The sequence below is a fragment of the Bacillus rossius genome, chromosome 1 (genome assembly GCF_032445375.1).
Source record: "Bacillus rossius redtenbacheri isolate Brsri chromosome 1, Brsri_v3, whole genome shotgun sequence".
NCBI lineage: Eukaryota > Metazoa > Arthropoda > Insecta > Phasmatodea > Bacillidae > Bacillus > Bacillus rossius.
The window spans coordinates 223,183,434-223,203,041 of record NC_086330.1 but is presented as its reverse complement, the minus strand read 5'-3'; the positions used below and the strand labels follow the sequence as shown (position 1 = coordinate 223,203,041).

Genomic DNA, 19,608 nt, shown 5'->3' with positions numbered 1-19,608 from the left:
AAGTAATTATTATTTGTTAATGATTTTATAAATAATTCAGAATACTTACAGTCATGTAAAAAAAAAAAGTACCAATAGTCATTTAAGAGGAAATTATTGCAAATGAAATTGGAATTTTTTTTTATTATTTATTATTTTTTATTATGAAGCGTACAGATACTGTATTATAAAAAGTGGTACATTTCTCCGCTAATTATTATTTGTTAATGATCTAATAAATCTCCTCTCCCCAAATTCACCCCTTTCCCAAATTTGCTTTATAACTCCGCCTAGTAATTAGAATTTACAAAATCTTTCGCATCATGGAGTCAAGTGGTCAGCACGCTGATCTGAAACTAAAGGGGTGATGCTTTTTATTACAAGTGGTATTTTTGCGTACTATGATGAAAGTATCTTTACGCTAGTTCGACACCTTGAAAACTTGTAAGTGTACCAAGGCACTGGCACATCTAACACCAATGATTTCGCCCTTTACTGCTACCTGGAAAGACCTCTAGCCTCCCTCCGCTTCAAAGCTGACAGCTATTATTGTCCTGTCTCTGTCCCCTCTTCCTCTTTCCCCTGCCCCCCACCCCCCGAACCATCCTGTCTGACCAGCGCTCAGGAATGCGGACGGAGAGTAGCCCACGCACATAAGCATGACACTAGTGGTGGTGTTGTACTTTACTCCTTCCATCATTAAGACTTAACAAAAAAAATTAAGAGTTCCCGTTAAGTAATTCATTATTTAAAATTCACTGACTTTGCTCTTTGTTCGGCAAAATTTATCTACCAGTTGCAGAAGTGCAAAATTATTGCACTCAAAATTGTCGATTTAAGGGAAATTTAATAATTTTTTTAAAGCACAATTTAAAAAATATATTTAATTTTACAAAATGGAAGCGTTTATTGGGCATGCATGCACACACACAAAAAATTATACAATTTCAGGTAGCTTCGTTTTTCTGTTATTATGGAAGTTACATCACCTCTCGCATAACTTCTTCTCCAGGGGTATTACTGACTCTTAAGGTGCTGACCAGCAGATTGATGAAAATAATAATAATATTATTATTGTTATTATTATTATTATTATTATTAAGCTATTCAGTCACAGAGGGGAAAACTGTACTCTTAAATATGTTAAACATATTTAATACAATGAATTATATTACTTTTTTCATTTCCAATACATATAAACAAATTCCTTTTTAACACAATCCAATACAAGGAATAAAAGAAAAATAACCACATAATTACATATTCAAAGAAACACCTTCACCAAACTAACTAATGCTTTAAATGCACACCAAACTAACTAATGCTTTAAATGCACATTATTTTCTTACACACAGCTGGGTTAACATTTTTTAGGTTACACATTAACATAAAAGTTAAGGAAATATAACATATGTCTTAGCACACTGATAAAATAAACACAAAGTATTCAAATTAATTTAAAAATCATAATACAGTAAAATGTATTCTTGGAAAATCTTAGAAATAACCGAGCAAAAATTAAATAAAAAATATTTATACTCATTACATATAACACACAAATTTCTATCAAAGATTTTCACAAAAACAATTACAACAAATAGAGACTTGAAAACACAAAAAAAAAAAAAAAAAAAAAACACAATTAACAATTAACAATCATATGGATATATAGAGGCCTGGTGCAATGCTAGCCTTAGGCATTTAGCTATTGTGGGCAAAACAAAAATACAAGCAAAACAAATAACTACTATAAAAAAATTAATTAACTTTCCTTTAAATCATTTGTACTATCCTATCGTACACTACTTTTCTGTAGTCTGATAAGCAATGGAGAAAGAACATTTAAATTGTTATACGAAAACATTGTCACTGACATCAAACTTTGAAGATGGCAAGTTATGTTTAAAGTTTATACGTTGCAGCACGGCTACCCAGGGCTTTATTAACAGCTTTTATGCTTAACAAAATGAAAGTAAGCAAGTATTGCAAATTGTAGACATTTGTAATAAAAGCCATTAAAAAATTCACTTCAAATGCCAATTTAATTAATTTTTAATGTTTTGGAATGATTTTATGTATTTTTCATGTATACACCACTGTGGAGTTCCCAGCGGAGCAAGAACCCGGACTTCCCAACAACTGAGACGTAGTGCACCTTGCTGTGCGCCAGCGGGGTTCCTCAGTGTGCTTGCTCATTCCCTCGGGGCTGCCATTCTCATCTCGTCACCTCACTGGCATTTCTTTAGTAAACTTTAGGCCCATTCATCCTTTCATTCATAACTGAAACCGGCATTGTTAAATATACCACTACATTTTCAGTCATGAACAAATACAGCGAAACCCCTTATTTACGTTACCGTTATTTACGTTTTCCCGTTATTTGCACTATATTCTTCAGGTCCCGTTTGGTTCCCATATAGTCCAATACAATACTTTCCCGCGAATTACGTCTCAAAAATCGAATCAATCCCGCTATTTACGTCACGTAACAACCATAAACAACCAGAAAATACCGTGGAGCTAGTAGGCAATGAACATTTTAAATAGCAAAATATACATATTTTATAACATGAAAAGTTGCTTTTATTTCTAAACATGTAATAATTTAAGCCTAGGCGTGTAAAAGTACGAGTAATTATAGCAGGAGACAATCTAAAATGCACGAGGGAAAAACGTAAACTCATGAATGTACAAACATGGCTGCTTGTAAGTTCTGATACTGTATTTATGTCACAACTTAGCCGAAATACTGGTACGAGACATAAACTTCACAAGATAAAATGAGCGGTGTCTTGGTAACTGTTTTATACGTCTTTTATAATTTGGGAAGTGTTGTACAGTTGACGCCATATTTTTTAAACTAACCATTTATTTCTGGGGATCGTAAATAATTAATTATTGGTATCAAGACATCATGATAAACGTAAACTTGAACATGTCACGGCAGCGAGAAAACTGGTGCGTATACCAATAAACTGGTATTAGAACTGGATAAAATTGGTACACGGGAGGTGGAGCTTATATTTTTTTCCGCTAAGCTCGCATCTATTGGTTGGCGGCTGATGGCGTCATGAGTCATGAGTCTGGGCGGAGCATAGAGTGCGCATGCGCCGCCGCGTCGTTACAGCAGCTGACCGAGTACAATGACCTTTCTCCGCGTTTGGCGCGCTATTGACGGTAAATATTCAACAATTTGCGGCCTTTTCTTAAAAAAATTTTTACTGTGAGCAATGTGTATGTAGCCCGTATTTGTTATAAACCCTGCCGGTTGCAACTGTATTTATAATTTGGAGAGGCAAATAATCTTGAACAGCCAAAAAAGCAAGCAGAAGAAAATTTCAAATTTATTTTTAGGAAGTAATCAGAAAAACATTTTGGCTTTCATTCTTTTTTTTATTTTTGTCAAATGTGGTAAATTAATAATGGATGAAATACTAAAGTAAAATTTGTTGTTAGTGTGTTTGTACCTGCATTGTAGTATGTGCTATTAAACAAAAGGAAAAAAATTCTAAATAAGGTAAACTGTACTCCTTTTTATACTTTTCCCTTTATTTACACTTTCCCGCTTTTTACACTTTTTTACTTTGTCCCCATGAAAAGTGCAAATAAGGGGTTTTGCTGTAGTAATTTTGAAATTCAAAGGTTTACTGCAGCTTGAAAATTGTGTACCTACCTATCCGTGTTAAAATATAAAATGTTATGTTTTGTTTATTGAAAAATAATCTTAGATTTTTTTCTAATAAGAACACAGTCACCAGCACAGAATATATCTTGCTGTGCTTACTAAAGCGATTATATGATTATATGATATACTATATTTTTTAAAAGCGATATAACAAACAATTTCTAGTCAATACGGATGAATTTATAATAATTTATCTAAGAAGAATAAACAGATGGAAAAATTAAAAGTTAAGAGCTGCCACAAAATGACTATAGATAAAGGAAATATGGATGTTAAAATGTAAATTACTGTCAGTATTTCGATTAGACAAATTTAACATTTTGAGTTATCCACAGTGTCCATCTTCTCCGGTCCCAGAGAAAAAATGGTTTTTGAGTTTCTGTGATGGGTCTAAGCCTCAGCAGAATCAACAGGTGCCATCTCAGGCACCAGATGTTCCTAATAAAACACCCCTCAGCTAAGCTACGGTAATCTCAGGCGCCAGGAATACCCGCCGAAACACACCTCAGCTTGGTTTAGTGCTGTAATGATATTACCTCCATTTCAAGCTGCCACCCCTGCCCCCACTACCCTCTTCCCTTCACCACATTTTTGGTGTCATCATTATCCCTTTCCCTTCCTTGCTTCGATCCTCACCCCTTTCTCCAGGCCTCTGCGCGTGCGCCGCGCACTCTAGGGTTATGTATTTAAGCCTCGGGAAGTGCTTCCTTCTTCTTCTGAAGGGGGTTCCAGCTGCGCCGCGGAGAAGGAAGGACGTGTCTCGTAGCAACTCCTGCGGTCTGGCTTGTTAAGCCTTTGATAGCACTTCTGAGTACTATCACAGCCGACAGCAGACAACTCTTGAAAGGGGCCTGTGTGCCTTGTGCGCACAGGCGGTCACAGTTATTACAGGGAAGGTATTGTATTGACGGCTGACACACTCAGCGACACCCGGGGTGTTATAACCCCTGTAGCCTAGCTAACTAGCGGGTCAGTGGGTGCAACTGAGCGATAGGAAGACGAAAGCCCCTCAGGCAGTGGTGACCAGCCTGGCTGGACCACAGTCTCGAAAAAAAGGCAAAGCGTTTCCACAGCGACCGAAATGCGGACAGCAGCTACGAGGAGGGCCCTGCCCCTACTCCCGCCCCCCAAGTTCTTTCAGCGCCGGCGACCAAGGCTCCCAAAGTGAAGCCACTATTCGTGTTCCTGGATGCAGGGCACCAATACCCGAGGGTCTATCACGCCCTGAAAACAGCTCTGGCAGAGAAATTTGTCTGCCAGAACCGCTGCCATGACGAGCTTATGATTCACACAGCCAGTATCCCGGAATACCACTGAGCCATCAAGGCCCCTGGAGGCCATAGGAGCCCAGCATTCCATCCTGCTTAAGCGGGACGTAATGCTCAAGAAAATTGTTTTGCATGGCCTACACATCCGCACTCCCCAGTACTTCCTGCAACAGGAGTTCAATGCTGCTAACCTACCAGTGCAGAACTGTTGGTTCCTTGAGAACCAACAGCGCCGCGAGAAGGGCGACGCACTGGTAATAAAGGAGCCTCAGAGCTGCGACTCTGAGCGCATCCTCTCCCTCAAGGAGTTCGCCAGCATGGCCACCCGTGTCGACGACTACCGTCGCCCCTCTCGCCCTAGTCAGTGCAGCAAGTGCCAGCGATTCAATCACGTTGGCAAGGGCTGCCGGGCCACCCAAGTCTTAAGGTGGTGCAGTGGCCCGCAGCACGTCCCCGACTGCCCTCTGGCCGGGCAACAGGAGCACAGAAAGTGTGCTCTCTGTGACAAACATCACTGCGCCAACTACAAGGGCTGAAGTGCTTACAAGAAGGAGAGCCGCAGGCACCTTCCTCCCCAGGTCCGCAAGGCGCGCGAACAACAGTCTCACCGTGACATGCGCGCGAATCAGCACGCTACAAAACAGCCCCTGCCACAGAAACCCCCTCGGGCTACCTCATGGTACCCCCCGCCCCCGACCCTAAGCCAGTACATGGTCCAGGCAGGAGGCAACAGGTTCGAGGCCCTGCAGCAGCACTTCGAGCCCAGCTACAATGAGCTGGACTACCCAGTGCTCACAAACAATCCCTAGCTGCGTAAACCGAGGCAGACGCAACAAAAACAGCCCAAGAAAAGTTGGACTGGCCACAAAAATGGCAATGGAAGGCCCAAACAGCCTACCCCAGCTGTACCAGCTGCCTCAACCCAGGAAAAACCAGTGCAGAACTCGCAGCGAGCGGTGCCTGTCGCTGCCGAGACAGTGGCTGTTGACGCAGCCCCAGTGTAGCCAAATGCCCCACCCACACCCGCCACCACACGCAGGTGCTGTGCCGGTAATTACTCGTTTCGGTTTGCTAAACCTCACCAAGGTAATTTACGACGGAAGACTCCGGGATCTTAGGTTGAATGGCATTGCTTTGCTGTATTGAATAAATAACGAGTAGAGAGAAAATATGCCGACTGGGAAAACTACCGAACAAAAGTTGATAACCTGTTAAGAATTTATATAGATAAGAAATTAAATAAAAAGGTTAGGTAATTGCAACATAAAATACACACTGATATCGGGTCAGCCATAACAAAACATATTTATTTAAAACACAATAAAGAGTATTAATTGAGTATTCGTACATTCAAAACAAAACGGGGCCCCAACATTTTTTTTACTTAGTTACATCTTCACAATATGATTAATTAGTTACATTTTTCAAAATGATTATTACTTAGTTACATTTTCAAAATAATTAACGTAAATTTAAGATACAGAAAGAATTAAAATATTACTCAGGAATTAAATGTAGATTACGATGCCAAAGGGGTAGTTTGATGAAATAGTCGATGAAATTGCAAGATACGCGTGGCCGAAACAGGTTAACTACCCATGCTGCATGCTTAGGATTTAGTCGTCGAAAACTTTCCTGGGATATTTGTTGGCGGCTCCCATCGCCGTAGAACCACGGGACAAGCCCTGGGGTGCCCAGATGTTATGGGCGAAGCTTATGGATCACACCTCAGGCATGGGGCAGCGAGAGGTCGCCAACTCCCGGACCGCTAAACAAGTTTTTTAACAACAAAAAAATTAAACTATCCCATAAATAATTATAAAACAATGATTCCCGGGGAAAAGGGCGGTAAAACTCACCTAATGCGGTAGTAAATACACAACTTTCGACATGGATGTCGATAGATACGTGACGAGCACAAAAATTTTGATGTCTACATTATGGCTGACAAAAACAGAAAGGAAAGTGCTACCTTTTCCTTTCCAATATGAAGATGACCATAGATATGACAATACATAGAGATGAGAAACTTAAAAAGTTACACTTTCCTGCACTTAAGTGCAATAACTCAATAATTAATCTTAACCACAATATTAATATAAACAAAAGGAAAAAGGAATTTATGATGTTTAAAGTCTTTTAAAGTCCATATGTTTTTCTTTTAAATCCACAAATCTTAACAAAGACATAAATATCTTTTAACAAAAAAAAGATTTTTATACAAAAACAATTATTTCTTACAAATTGATACTTAAAATAATTATTATTTCATTATTCTTCAAATAATCAAAAGTTAAAAACAATGAGTTATTAAAAAAAGATATAAAAAAAAAGTAGCCTCCCAGTTTGCATTTAATTAAACAACATATAAGCAATAATGGGCGCATGCCCACACAACAAGTGCACAACGGCACAGTGCCACAGCTGGAGGATGTTCGATCCATCCTCCAGGGCAATAAGGCCATAAGTGCCAATGCCCAACTGCAGAGTGCCCCACTGTGCCATTTTATGGTTATTTGGCTTGATCCAGCCAAAACCATGGCTGACAAAATCCCTGCTACCATGGATTGTTTCTGTGCGCTTGCCGACACTATCCATGGTGGCTACTAATTTGGCCCCGAGTTGTGACACAACCTCGACTAGTAGGTTTAAGTTACATACTCTCTTACTCTGGATAGCACGCGGTATTAAAAATAAACTACCGGAATTCATAAACCACCTGGACAAATATAAAATAAAGATAGCTGCGATAAGTGAAACGCACTTAGTACTGACTGATAGACTAACCATTCTAAATAATGACATTTACAGGTGCGACCGTGATGCCAGAGGTGGCAGAATCGCCCTGGAAGTCCACAACAACATCAAGCACTCTGCCTGCCAGCTCCCCGATTTTCAAAATTTAGAAGCTATAGGAATTAATTTGACTATATCAACCGCCAACAAATTAAACTATCATTAATGTATCCGGTCCCTGGTAGGTCCCTCAGTGTGGCGGATCTGGACGCTCTGTACGGGTCGGCCCCGAGCTTCCTCGCTGTTGGCGATATAAATGCGAAGCACTTAGAGTGGAACTGTAGGCGCGTCACAGCGAATGGTAGGCTACCCTATACCCACCAGCTAATTAAAAACTATCATGTCCATGCTCCCTCCGAGCCTACACATGACTCAGGCAGACCCAATAACTTGCCCGATATACTAGATAGTCTATCTGTCGCTCTTAACAAGCGTGCCAACCAAGGATTTGAACTCGAGGTTGTACACAAGTCGTCGGACCATTCCCCTGTTCACTTAATCTTCGACGACGCAACTCTAGACTCAAACCCACCGCGTAAAATTATGGATTACAAGAACGTGGACTGTCAACGTTTTAAAAACAATTTAACGGTAAATCTTCCTGACGCGGCCGAAATTAACATTGATAATAGCGAAAACCTAGATTCTGCGATAACAGAACTTACCACATAAATCCAAGATGGTATCAGCCAGTGCATCCAAAAAAAAGGAGGTTAGGTTAGCGCATGACGAACTGCGAAAGTACATCCGCAGCTATATTTCACCAAAAAAAAAAATCGTCTGCGGCGTGAATACACGCGGCGTCGTACACAACATACGAAACGCCGAATAAACGAACTAAAAACAGTCATCCGACGAAATTTCATTCTGGCGAAGCAGCTAGTGGGAAGCGTAATTCGCAAGCCTCAAAACCCAGGTAGGGCCTGGACAATGACAAAGCAACTTTTGAATAAATCGGATAAAATCTCGCCCCTCCAAACAAACAATGTCGTAGCTTTCCAGCCCCGAGACAAGGCACAGGCTTTCGTCGATTTCTTGGAAACAGCCTTCCAGCCAAACATGCAGCCTTGTGCCAGGCAATTCACAGTGCAAATTTACCGCGAACTTCGTGTTAAATTGCGACAGCCCACAGTCTCAAAACCCTTGCCAACCGAAGCACAGGATATCAAGCGAGCTATCAGAAAAATGAAGCTGCGCAAAGCCCCTGGGAATGACAGCACACAGGCTGTCGTTCTCAACTCCCGGACGAGGCCCTAGCATATCTAGCTGAATGCATAATTAATGCGATGGTCAGAATAAATATTTTCCCTTCCCAGTGGAAGGAAGCTAAAGTTATAGTATTTCACAAGCCGGGTAAAATTAAAACATTACCCCAGAACTACAGGCCAATCAGCCTATTAAGCAGTGGCGGTTATTGCATTAGAGCACACTCGCACGTGAACCCCTTCGCCTCATTTAAATAGGCGCCTACTGTAATACTTAAATATCATACACATCGAATAATAAATAAATGCAACCCATTTGGTCTTATAACCATTAGCAATATTTTCCAAAACCACCGCTATAGAATAAGCGCAGCTTGCCTCTGCTTTGTTTGCTGGTATCGCATGTGCGGTGGTGGCTAGGCGGGCGACGGCGCGCCGCTTGGCTCGGAGCGACGTGGTGGGGGTAGCTCCCCATAAGCCAGCCTAGGAGCACAGTCCAGTCGTGCGCAACACTATCCTGTGCGCGGCGCAACATTTCTTGTCCTGTTTCTCCCATTTTTGCTCGCTCTTCGAGGATGATGACGGCGCTGTTTGTCTCGTGTTATTGTTCTACTTAAGTGCGTTTAGTGCGACTTTTAAAAAGTTTTTTTAGCTACTAAGTTAAGTTACTAGTTATGGCCTTGAGTAAGTTAACAGTCTCGGACATAAAAACACTGGTGTTCTCTAATTTACTATAGTGCTAGTGACTTAAGTCAAAAAATAGGGAAATCAGGACAGAATTTAAGCAGGACATTTACGGGAAAAACTCGTGGATCTGTGGATGCGAAGAAACCAACCGGCTCTATTGTTTTCCCTGCCTGCTCTTCGCGAAACGAAGTGGTGAATCTAGTTGGGTGAGTTTTGGCGTCTCAGATTTGTGTCACTTAAGTCAAAAAATAAAGAAGCATGAGAGTGCAGAAACACATTTGAATTCCGTCCTGGAGTTTCATCTTTTGGGGAAATTAGACATTCGCCAACAACTTGATTGTGCCTACCGTTTGAACATTAAACAACATAACGAGCAAGTTACAAAAAATCGTTAAGTTATGTCTTGTCTAAAATTATAGATTGTATAAACTTTTGCGGGGCGTTTGAACTCGCGCTGCGAGGTCACGACGAGACACAAGAATCTGCTAATCCTGGAATTTTTAGAGGTTGGTTATAGTTTTTCGCTTTGTGTTACCTAACGGGCAAGCAGTAGAATGATTCTGGCAGTTTGTAAATCCTCCAGGACATGATGCTGCATCAATCGCAGAATGTATTCGCATTGTTTTGGAAAGTATTGTTGACAAACTCGAGAAATTGATATCTCAGAGTTATGATGGGACTAGTGTAATGAGTGGGCATCACAATGGTGTTCAGGCCATTATTCAACAAAATGATATATATGCACATTACGTGCATTGTTATGCGCATCAGTTGAATTTAATTGTGGCACAATCTACAAGCCAAAACCAACAAGTCCGTGTATTCTTTTCCAATTTGAGTGATATAACTAACTTCTTTAGCCGCTCACCACAGAGAATTGCTGTTCTTGATGGCGTCGTTATCAGGAGAATTCCTCGTGCTTCTTCTACAAGATGAAATTTTAAGAGTCGTACTGTTAACACGGTGTACGAGTACAGAAAACAACTGATTGAATGCATGAACGAAATTAAGTCGTCATGCAAGCAGTCAACAACAATCAACCAGTCGGGAGCTATTCGGCGCATGTTGAATGATCCAGTGTTTGTATTTTGGCTGACAGTTTTTCACAATATAATGCCGCACGTATACATTTTGTTTAATCAGCTACAAAAAAGGAGTATCGATGCCGATAAAGTCAGGAAACATGTAGACAGTTTTCGACTTTCATTTGAGAAAGAAAGAGAGAATATGGATAAAGTGAGAATGCGAACTGAAATGTCGGTGCCAGAGCAGCATTCTAAAAAAAGGAAAGTGGAAGATGTTCATGTAAATAGAACTGTTGTAGCCAAGGAAGTATGTGATGTGATTACTAATCAAGTAAAGGAGAGGTTTTCTTTCACAACATATTATTCTGCGGTATGCCTTTTTGATTCCGAAAACTTCCAGGAATATGATAAGCAATTTCCTGTTCATCTTCTTGAACAAACAACCAAAACGTATCCTTTCATAGATAAGGCTCGTTTTAAAACTGAGCTAGCAGTAATTTACCAGCGACACGACTTCCGAGATATGGATGGATCAGCTAGTCTTCTGCAGTTTGTCCTTGAAAACAATTTACAGACCACGTTTACGGAAACACACAAATTGTTACTTATTATTTCAACTGTTCCGATGACTACAGCTGAAGCTGAACGATGTTTCTCAACCCTGAAGAGGATAAAAACATTGTTAAGAAGTACAATGTGTGAAGACAGACTCAGTGCGTTAGCCATGCTTTCAATAGAAAAAGACATGATAAACAAAATACCAAATTTTAATGACATGGTCATTGAATTATTTTCTTCTAAAAACATAGAACGATAGATTCATAGATTTAGTTTATAAGAACTGCACTTAAGTATTTCAATTTCAATAATATTCTAAATAATATCCTCACATTATGTTTTCCTATGTTGTTAAAACCAGAGTTCGTAAATTGTTCAACTTCATTTTTAGGCGAAATGAATTGTTCAGCTCATTTTACAGTGAATTGTTCAGATTCGTTTCAAGTTAAGATGTATATAGTGATGCTCAAAGAAAGTTCTGTCAAAGGAAAAAATTGAAAATTAAATTAAATTTGTGAATATAATATTTATATTACTATTGTACTACTGTAATTATAGTTTAGTGCTTAAGGAAAGTAAGTTCAAAGGTAAAGTATAAACTACCGGTACTTCAAATTTTGTAAGTCAATGCTGTATTTACATATTGTAAATGTAATGCTGTTGTAAATACAATATATATATTTATATATAATTACCAACAAAACAATGGATAAAATTATAGACCTTACTTAAAACTGGTCACATCAATAACACTCTTGCTAGCAAACTGTTTCAGAATTTGGTGTACTTTACATTTTATGGTAATCATTTGTATTTATTTTAAAAAGACTTCACACTGCATAATTTAACATTTGCTATATTATCAGTGTGAGCGACATATCCGGTGGCTATTTTGGAGGTAAAAACTTCACTTTCGCCCCACAATAACTTGGAAAAAATTGTTGGTATTTATGTGATTTAAAATACCCAAAAAGCACCATTTTACACCTTAAAATACAATTTTTTCCAGGGGGAGGCCTACGGACCCCTCGCTTCAAAAGGGATGGGGGGGGGGGGGGGTCGGTGATTCTTTATACAAAGAGCCCAATGCTGTGAACCCCTATTTTCAAAAGGCACCAGCCGCCACTGCTATTAAGTACTGTGTCGAAAGTCGCCGAGAGTATTTTACTACATCGACTCAATCGACACATTTACAACAACATACTACCAAATGAACAGTTCGGCTTTCGTAGTACTCATTCGACAGTATACCAACTAGTGCGCCTCACAGAAGAGATAACAAGCACATTTAACGCATATGACTACGTAGTAGCTACGTTTATAGACGTAGAAAAAGCCTTCGACAGAGTATTTCATACGGGGCTAATCTACAAACTCTACCAAACAGGATTCCCAGACTGCTACATCAAGCTAGTCGCGTCCTACTTAGCAGACAGAACCTTTAGAGTATTTACAGAAGGGGCTCTATCTGACTTAAAACAAATAAGAGCAGGAATGCCACAGGGAATCATCCTGGGCCCTGTCCTCTTCAATATATACATCAGCGACATGCTACGCCCCGCACACCGCCTAGTCAAGCTGGGCTGCTATGCAAACGACAGAGTACTGTATAGCAGGTCCCACAACCTCCAGCTAGCCACAAACAGGCTTCAAGTCGCACTCACTGTTTCAGCAGTGGTGCACGACCTGGCGAATCAAAGTAAACACAACTAAGTCTGAAGCTATTGTGTTTACTCGCAAACATCTCACACCCGTCAACAATACGCCACAAATTAGTCTGTTTGAAGGATACATTCCCCACAAAGACGTAGTTGAATACATTGGCGTCCATATGGAAAGGAAATTGCTATGGCGCCACCATATAAACGCCAAACGAACACCATCTCAGGTTAGAATGAGCTCCCTATGCCCAGTCATGAGTAGGCGACGCGGCAGCACTGTCAAAAATGGTTTGCTGCTCTAAAAAGCTCTCATCCAGCCCATCATACCTTACACAGCCCCTGTCTGGGCAACTGCAGGCCCCACACACCTGTTAAAACTACAGCGAATTCAGAACAAGTGTATTCTAATCGCTACACACGCCCCAGTGTACTGCCCTGTAGAAGCATTGCATCGTGAAACCGAGTCGGAAACCTTGCAAGACTTCTACATCCGAACTACACAAACATTTTACGATAAATGCATAAATAGTTTTAACCCACATGTTTCCTCTCTTGAAAATTATGATCCCGACGTGCAACAATAATACAAATGCCCAAAATCAATCCTCTCGTATCGCCCCCCGTAGTGACGCGCGATTGGCCGAGAAGCCGGCCAATCCAGTCGCACTGCGCATAGCCGAGGTCGGACCCCAACCACGCCGTTACGGACCGGTCAGTGGCTGGCCAATAAACTGCAATTAGCACATGATTCACGCGTCCTTGTTCTGCATGGTTAATACCCCGCATGGTAGAGTGTATAGGCTTCAGCCTGAGACACACTTAGGTCCTGCCCTAACCTGGACCCTCCCCTTACACACTTGGATTAACTTGCGAAAATTTCCAAAAAAAACAACACCTCTCGAGATAAACAAATCACAGTGCTGATTCAAAATAGTGAGAAGCACGCAGGTATATGATCGGCACCCTAGGGTTCTCTGCCTGATGGGCATGGCTCGCCTGGCAGGCTTCACCTGCAGTGCCGGCTGTGTTTCTGAAAGGCATGAAATTTTGAATCGCACGCTGCATAACACACATTTGCAGGATTGAATCCGGCGTCGATTAACTTAACTATTTTTTATTTCATACTTCCTATTTAAATTGGGCTGGCTGACAGCCCGGCGCGAAACGACAAAAATTCGCCCCCGAAACAACCAGTGCCACCCAAAACAATGCGGACAACAATGTTCAAGCACCCAACTCCCCCCTCCCCCGGCCGCGTGGTAGACACTTTACTACTAGTCCAACTTTTCTTCCAGAACCATCCTTCTTTTTCCTGAAACCAACCTGCTTGATATTAATGCATGGATTTTTGCTTCCCAGGTTTTTCCCTGTGTCTATGCAGGTTTTACCTGGGCACAAATAATCTAGTTTTACTTAAGAATAGTCAGTGAGGGGAGTTAGTCATGGCGCCAATCGCTGCCATGGCTGGCCAATCCCCCTCCTAGCACATGATGCATACTACCCCTCTTGCATGGCTAATATCCTGCATTATTAGAGCGTATAGGCTTTGGCTTGAGACGCACTTAGTCTCCCTCCCTAATGCGGAACCCTCCCAAACACACATAGTTTTTAGTTAGGTTAAGAAAAAATTCCTCCTTCACTTCATATGTTTCAGGCCAATCGCTCCTGTTTCTGAGTAAATTTGCGAGCTAGTTTTCTTTGTTCGGACTAGTGACTCTAGTGACGTGACGGTCTGGTGTGACATGGTACGTAATTGTTGTTTGACTAGTGTATTTAATGATGGAAGGTGGCTTCATCTTATAATGTAACGGGAATTGTTTACAATTCCTTATAATTCTAAATTGTTTCTTTGGTCGCCACTGTTTAAACTGATGTTTGGTTTAACTTCTCTTAGTGCATGGTTGTATTTTGCATTTCACTTTAAAATGAGGTGGTTTACTCTCGGGCCATGTCTCGTCGCAGCGAATCACACTGTCGTCTGTGATATTTCATGTGGCCTAATTTCAAGTTCCAATTTAATCTTGTATTTACATGCGTTTAGGCATTTCTCCGTAATGAAATTATGTGAAGAAAATTAATTTCTTGTCTATAGTCTATGTGAAAAGGTGTATAGATTACCATTTGACTGTTCACCAGCCTTGATCGGCCTCGCGTGGCTTACTTACATTGTCTACTTTCTAGTTTGAATCTCTGTATTGTAAATTTGCCCTTGAAATCTTACGTTCGTGTATTGAATATATTGAGAAGAATGAATTATGTATTTGGGCGCATGCTGCTAATGTGCCATTTTGTATAATTTTTACAAGCTTGTTATTTCGTATCTACAGATTGTACGACATATTTTCTTGGCCCTTATAGTTCCGGGTCTGGTTGCTTTAAGCTTTCTTAAGACTTAACTAGAGGTGCCAAGTACTACGAATTTGCCGTAATTTATACGAATAATAGTGCTTTATTACGGAATTACGATTGGTCTTTTTAAAACTATGGAATTTGTTATTTTCAAAATCACAAATCTTATTTTTAGCATTCGTGTTTACGTATCTGTGCTTGTTATTGTTCAAATTGCGTGACGTCACAACTTTCCATAGATTTAACAACATTCCGTTAGTGGCAACTGCTGTCAGCTAACGAGCATTTGCCCGAAGATGTACATTAGGTTTAACGTATCTACCCGAAGTGTGGCGTGTGGCGAAAACAACAGCCATTACTCTGAAGCAGCCTCGGCGCATGCGTCCGGCTTCGTTTGTTTTATCTCGAGTTGCTTCTTCCGCGGAATGCTATGCTGCGCCGCTGCAGTAGCGCTGTTGTTCTGTTTGTTTTTGTAAGCCACACGAGTGAAGTCAAAGTAAAATGTGTGCGTTAACTTCTAAATTTCGACAATGAATTCGAAACCAAAAACTGGTCAGAAATACCGTCCAATATATTCGCAGTTATGGACATCTTTAAGTGCCTCAAGTGTATCAGAACAACATGTATTTTGTGATTTGTGTAAATGTAACTTTAGCGTACGATTACCGGCGTCACGTAAATAGCAAAAAAAAAAAACATGTCGAATTTTCTAAATTGAAAGCTTTGAACAAGCCTGTAACTTCTTTTTTTAAGAGTGATGCCGTCGATCCTAAAACAAATGCGGAAGTGCTTTTTGCTACGTTTTTAGTGGAACATAACATACTGCTTGCCGTAGCAGACCACATGGGCCCGTTATTAAAGGCAATGTGTCCCGATTCAAAAATTATTGAAAAATACTCCTTCAAACGAACCAAGACTACAGCTGTAATCCAGACACTTGCAGAAGCTTCCCAAGAGGAAATCGTGAGAAATGCGGTGAGGTCAGCTTTTAGTATCGCTACCGACGGTAGTCATCATGCTGGTGAGGAAACTCTGTACCCGATAGTTGTTACAGCCTACAGATCTGATTTAGGGAAAATAGTTCCTGAAGTTTTGGCTCTTCCAGTTTGTGTTATGTCAAATACTGGGGAAAATATTTTCAAACTCCTAAATAAAGAGCTGCATAATAAAGGCCTTTTATGGAGCAACTGCATTTGCTTTGCTACTGATAATTGTTCCACTGTGACTGGCCTGCATAAAGGAACTGCTGCCTTTATTACTAAGGAAAATCCTAATATTTTCGTACAAGGATGTGCATGTCACCTAATACATATAGCTGCACAGAAAGCAACTAAAGAGTTACCTGTTTCTATTGAAGATTTATTGATAGATCTGTATTATTATTTGGACAAAAGTGCTCTGCGTCATCAGAAATTGAAATAGTGTCAAGTTCTTTGTGATGCAGCAACCCATAAAATATTGAAACATACCAGCACTAGATGGCTGTCACTGAAAAATTGTGTTGACAGGTTGTTAGAACAGTGGCCTACATTACAAACATTTATCCTTGGTGACAAAACACTACCAGCAGGAAGATCTAATGTTAATGTAGCTAGGGTGTCGGCTGTTTCAGTTTCTTCTTTTGACTCAGCTGGAAACAACTGTACGCCAAAATATGTTTCCACTCCCACTCCAGTGAGTTATAGTAAGCTTGTTGCAAGTGTTACGTCTACATCATCTAATAAATTGGGAATGTGTCCTCAATCTAAGACGAGTGAACCTACAAAACTGATTTCAAAAGATAAAATTGCGAGCCACAAATCCTTCAGCAGTCAGTCTGCTAAATCAAGTAAACGCAAGAAACATGGTTCAACCAATGACCGACCAGTAAAAAATATTGCAGTCAGCAAGATTAAGCCTGTTTACTCCAATAGTAGATTCGATAGGATTAAAAAAGCTATTTCTTCACCAGTTACGAAGTTGTACTGTCTTTTTCTTCAGAGCACTGTTCCAGTGTTCACAAAGGTTAATGTTTTGCTGCAAAATGAGGACACACTTATTCATTTTCTTCGCGGTGAACTCCTATCTTTGCTAAGTGAACTGTATGTAAGATTTATTAAGCCTGAAGCCATCAAAAATGCTGACAGTGTCTTGGCAATAGAGTATTGCAACAGAAAATCACAAAAAGAAAACGACAGTATTGTGATTGGCTTCGAAACTAGGTCCTACATGAAAGACAGTAGTGTATGACTAAGTGAAGAAAATATTACTGTATTCTACAACAGTGTCAGGAAATCTTTTCAGTCAGCCTGTAAATACATTGTGGACAAATTTCCACTCAACAGTGAAATCTTGATTCATGCAGCAGTGGCAGATGTTAATCAACGTGATAACATGACATATGACTCTGTGGAATTTTTCTGTAAGAAATTAAGTATCTTGTTAAGTGAGGAGGAAACGTCCAATTTGGAACTTGAGTTTGCCAGGTATCAAGCAGAGAACCTCCCTCAAGAAATTCTCAATAGTGACAGAATGGATGTTTCGTGGCATTTAATCATGAATATGAAAACTGCTGATGGTGCGCCTAAGTTCAGTGTTCTCCCAAAAGTAATGTTAGCAGTTTTGTGCATTCCTCACAGTAATGCCTTTTGTGAAAGAATATTCAGCATAGTCAGGAAGAACAAAACAGAATTCCGTTCAACATTAGGCTCCAAATTGTTAGAGTCGTTAATCATACAAAAAGTTCACATGATGGTTAGCGGGAAAGTATGTTACGAACAGAAATTCAGCAAAGAACTGCTTGTTCGAGCAAAAAAAGCAACTAACAAAATGTTGCAAAAGTCGCCATAATTGAGTGAAATTCTTGGCACATCAAATTTTAACTGTATATAATTTTACACATGTTGTTGAAACATTATAAGTGTATTGATTTGACATACTTAGCCTTATCCTGTGTGTGAAAAAAGAGGGCATCCATGTGCACGCCATTTGATTAAAAACTGATGTGAAACTTACTATATATGAAAATTGAAATTGTACATAAACTATTAGGCCTAAGTTGAAAATGACATTCATCTGCTCAAATAGGTGAGTTAAATTGAACTTTCTAAGTAGGCCTATTTGGTTTAGCTGAATGTTTATATTTCTAGTGCTGTAAGTTTGTGTGTGGTTTTCTTGTGTACGATTTCGTTTGAATTGATTTTGTCGTTAATGGTGTAATAGGTAATTTGTTAATTACTGAAAATTACTGAAGTTTTACAAATATATTACTGAAAGATTGGTGAAAGGTTGGCACCTCTGGGGGTTACGTTTTCATGTAGTTACTGTTACGTGTTCGTGATTAGGGCAAAATTAATTAAATTGTAATTTAATATTTGAGCTTAACGTACTTTTTTGTATACTTATGTACGCATGTACCTACCTGAACGCTCGGAAATGAATATAATTATGTAGGCTATGTGTGTGTGTATATATATATATATGTATGAGAAGTACTGAGTTTGTTTTTCTATATAAAAATAATTATATAATAAATTTACACAGGTTGTTACCGAGTTCTTATTTTCATTTGTATCATTCGCTTGATATTGAGTTTTTTTTTTTTTTTCGTATATTGTCACATGCTGTTAGTAAAGCTCATCGACATGCTCGCTCTATATTACAGCTTAGACAGGGGTGCCCACAAGAGGGGGGGGGGGGGAACGACGCAGACTGCGTCATTAAAATTTCAGGGGGAGGGGGGGGGGGGTTAAAAGACGAGAAAAAAAATATATATATTATTTACATACTTATAGCTTCTAATGTGAAAATACGTTTCTGGTGCTTTGATAATTGAAAGGGATCTTGTAAATCAAACTGGTACCCCCGCACTTTCCTCAACAAAAGCAGTTTGGCATCTGTCGGTTCAGGATGGTCCCTATCCCCGCTTCAACAATAAACACACACACTCAAAAGTTAAAAAAAAAAAAAAAAAAAAAAAAAAAAAAAAAAAAAAAAAAAAAAAAAACTACAACTGAAAGGAGAATCTGATGCATTCTATCAGGCTTGGAAATTCTATACTTCTGTTCAGCCCATGCCCGCCTGATAGTTGAGACCATATTTCCGATTATTCCCCACACTTTCTTTACAAGTCAAAAGATATAGACAGAAAAAGGAAAAGTGTTATCACTTTACACGCATTCCTTCTCATTTCATTGTTTTGCTTGTTATAGCTGGCAGCGACGCCCAGAATTGGCTGGACCACACTGAAGCTATTGTCTGCCATTACTGAATGTATCGGTGCGAAGTCGGGTTGTGCTTGTGCGTTATTCTTATTGTTATCATCTTCGAAAGTTTTTGAAGTGTAATCGTGATACAATGCTGGTATTGTAGCCATGCCTAAAAATCAAACGCAATATAAATATAAATGTTTAGAGA

The 19,608-nt window shown here is 39.8% G+C and overlaps 1 protein-coding gene and 1 long non-coding RNA gene across 7 annotated transcripts in view; both read right to left on the bottom strand.

Annotated features, from left to right (window-relative positions):
- The window catches only part of LOC134527320 (guanylate kinase), a 395,696-nt gene that overhangs the window by 72,570 nt on the left and 303,518 nt on the right, over positions 1-19,608 (bottom strand). The gene's annotated exons all lie outside the window — the stretch shown is intronic.
- Positions 1,132-18,895, bottom strand: LOC134527321 (uncharacterized). Its single transcript, XR_010074162.1, has 2 exons — positions 6,792-18,895; positions 1,132-6,700 (listed from the first exon to the last, which is right to left on the bottom strand). It is a non-coding gene; the product is annotated as an uncharacterized LOC134527321 (long non-coding RNA).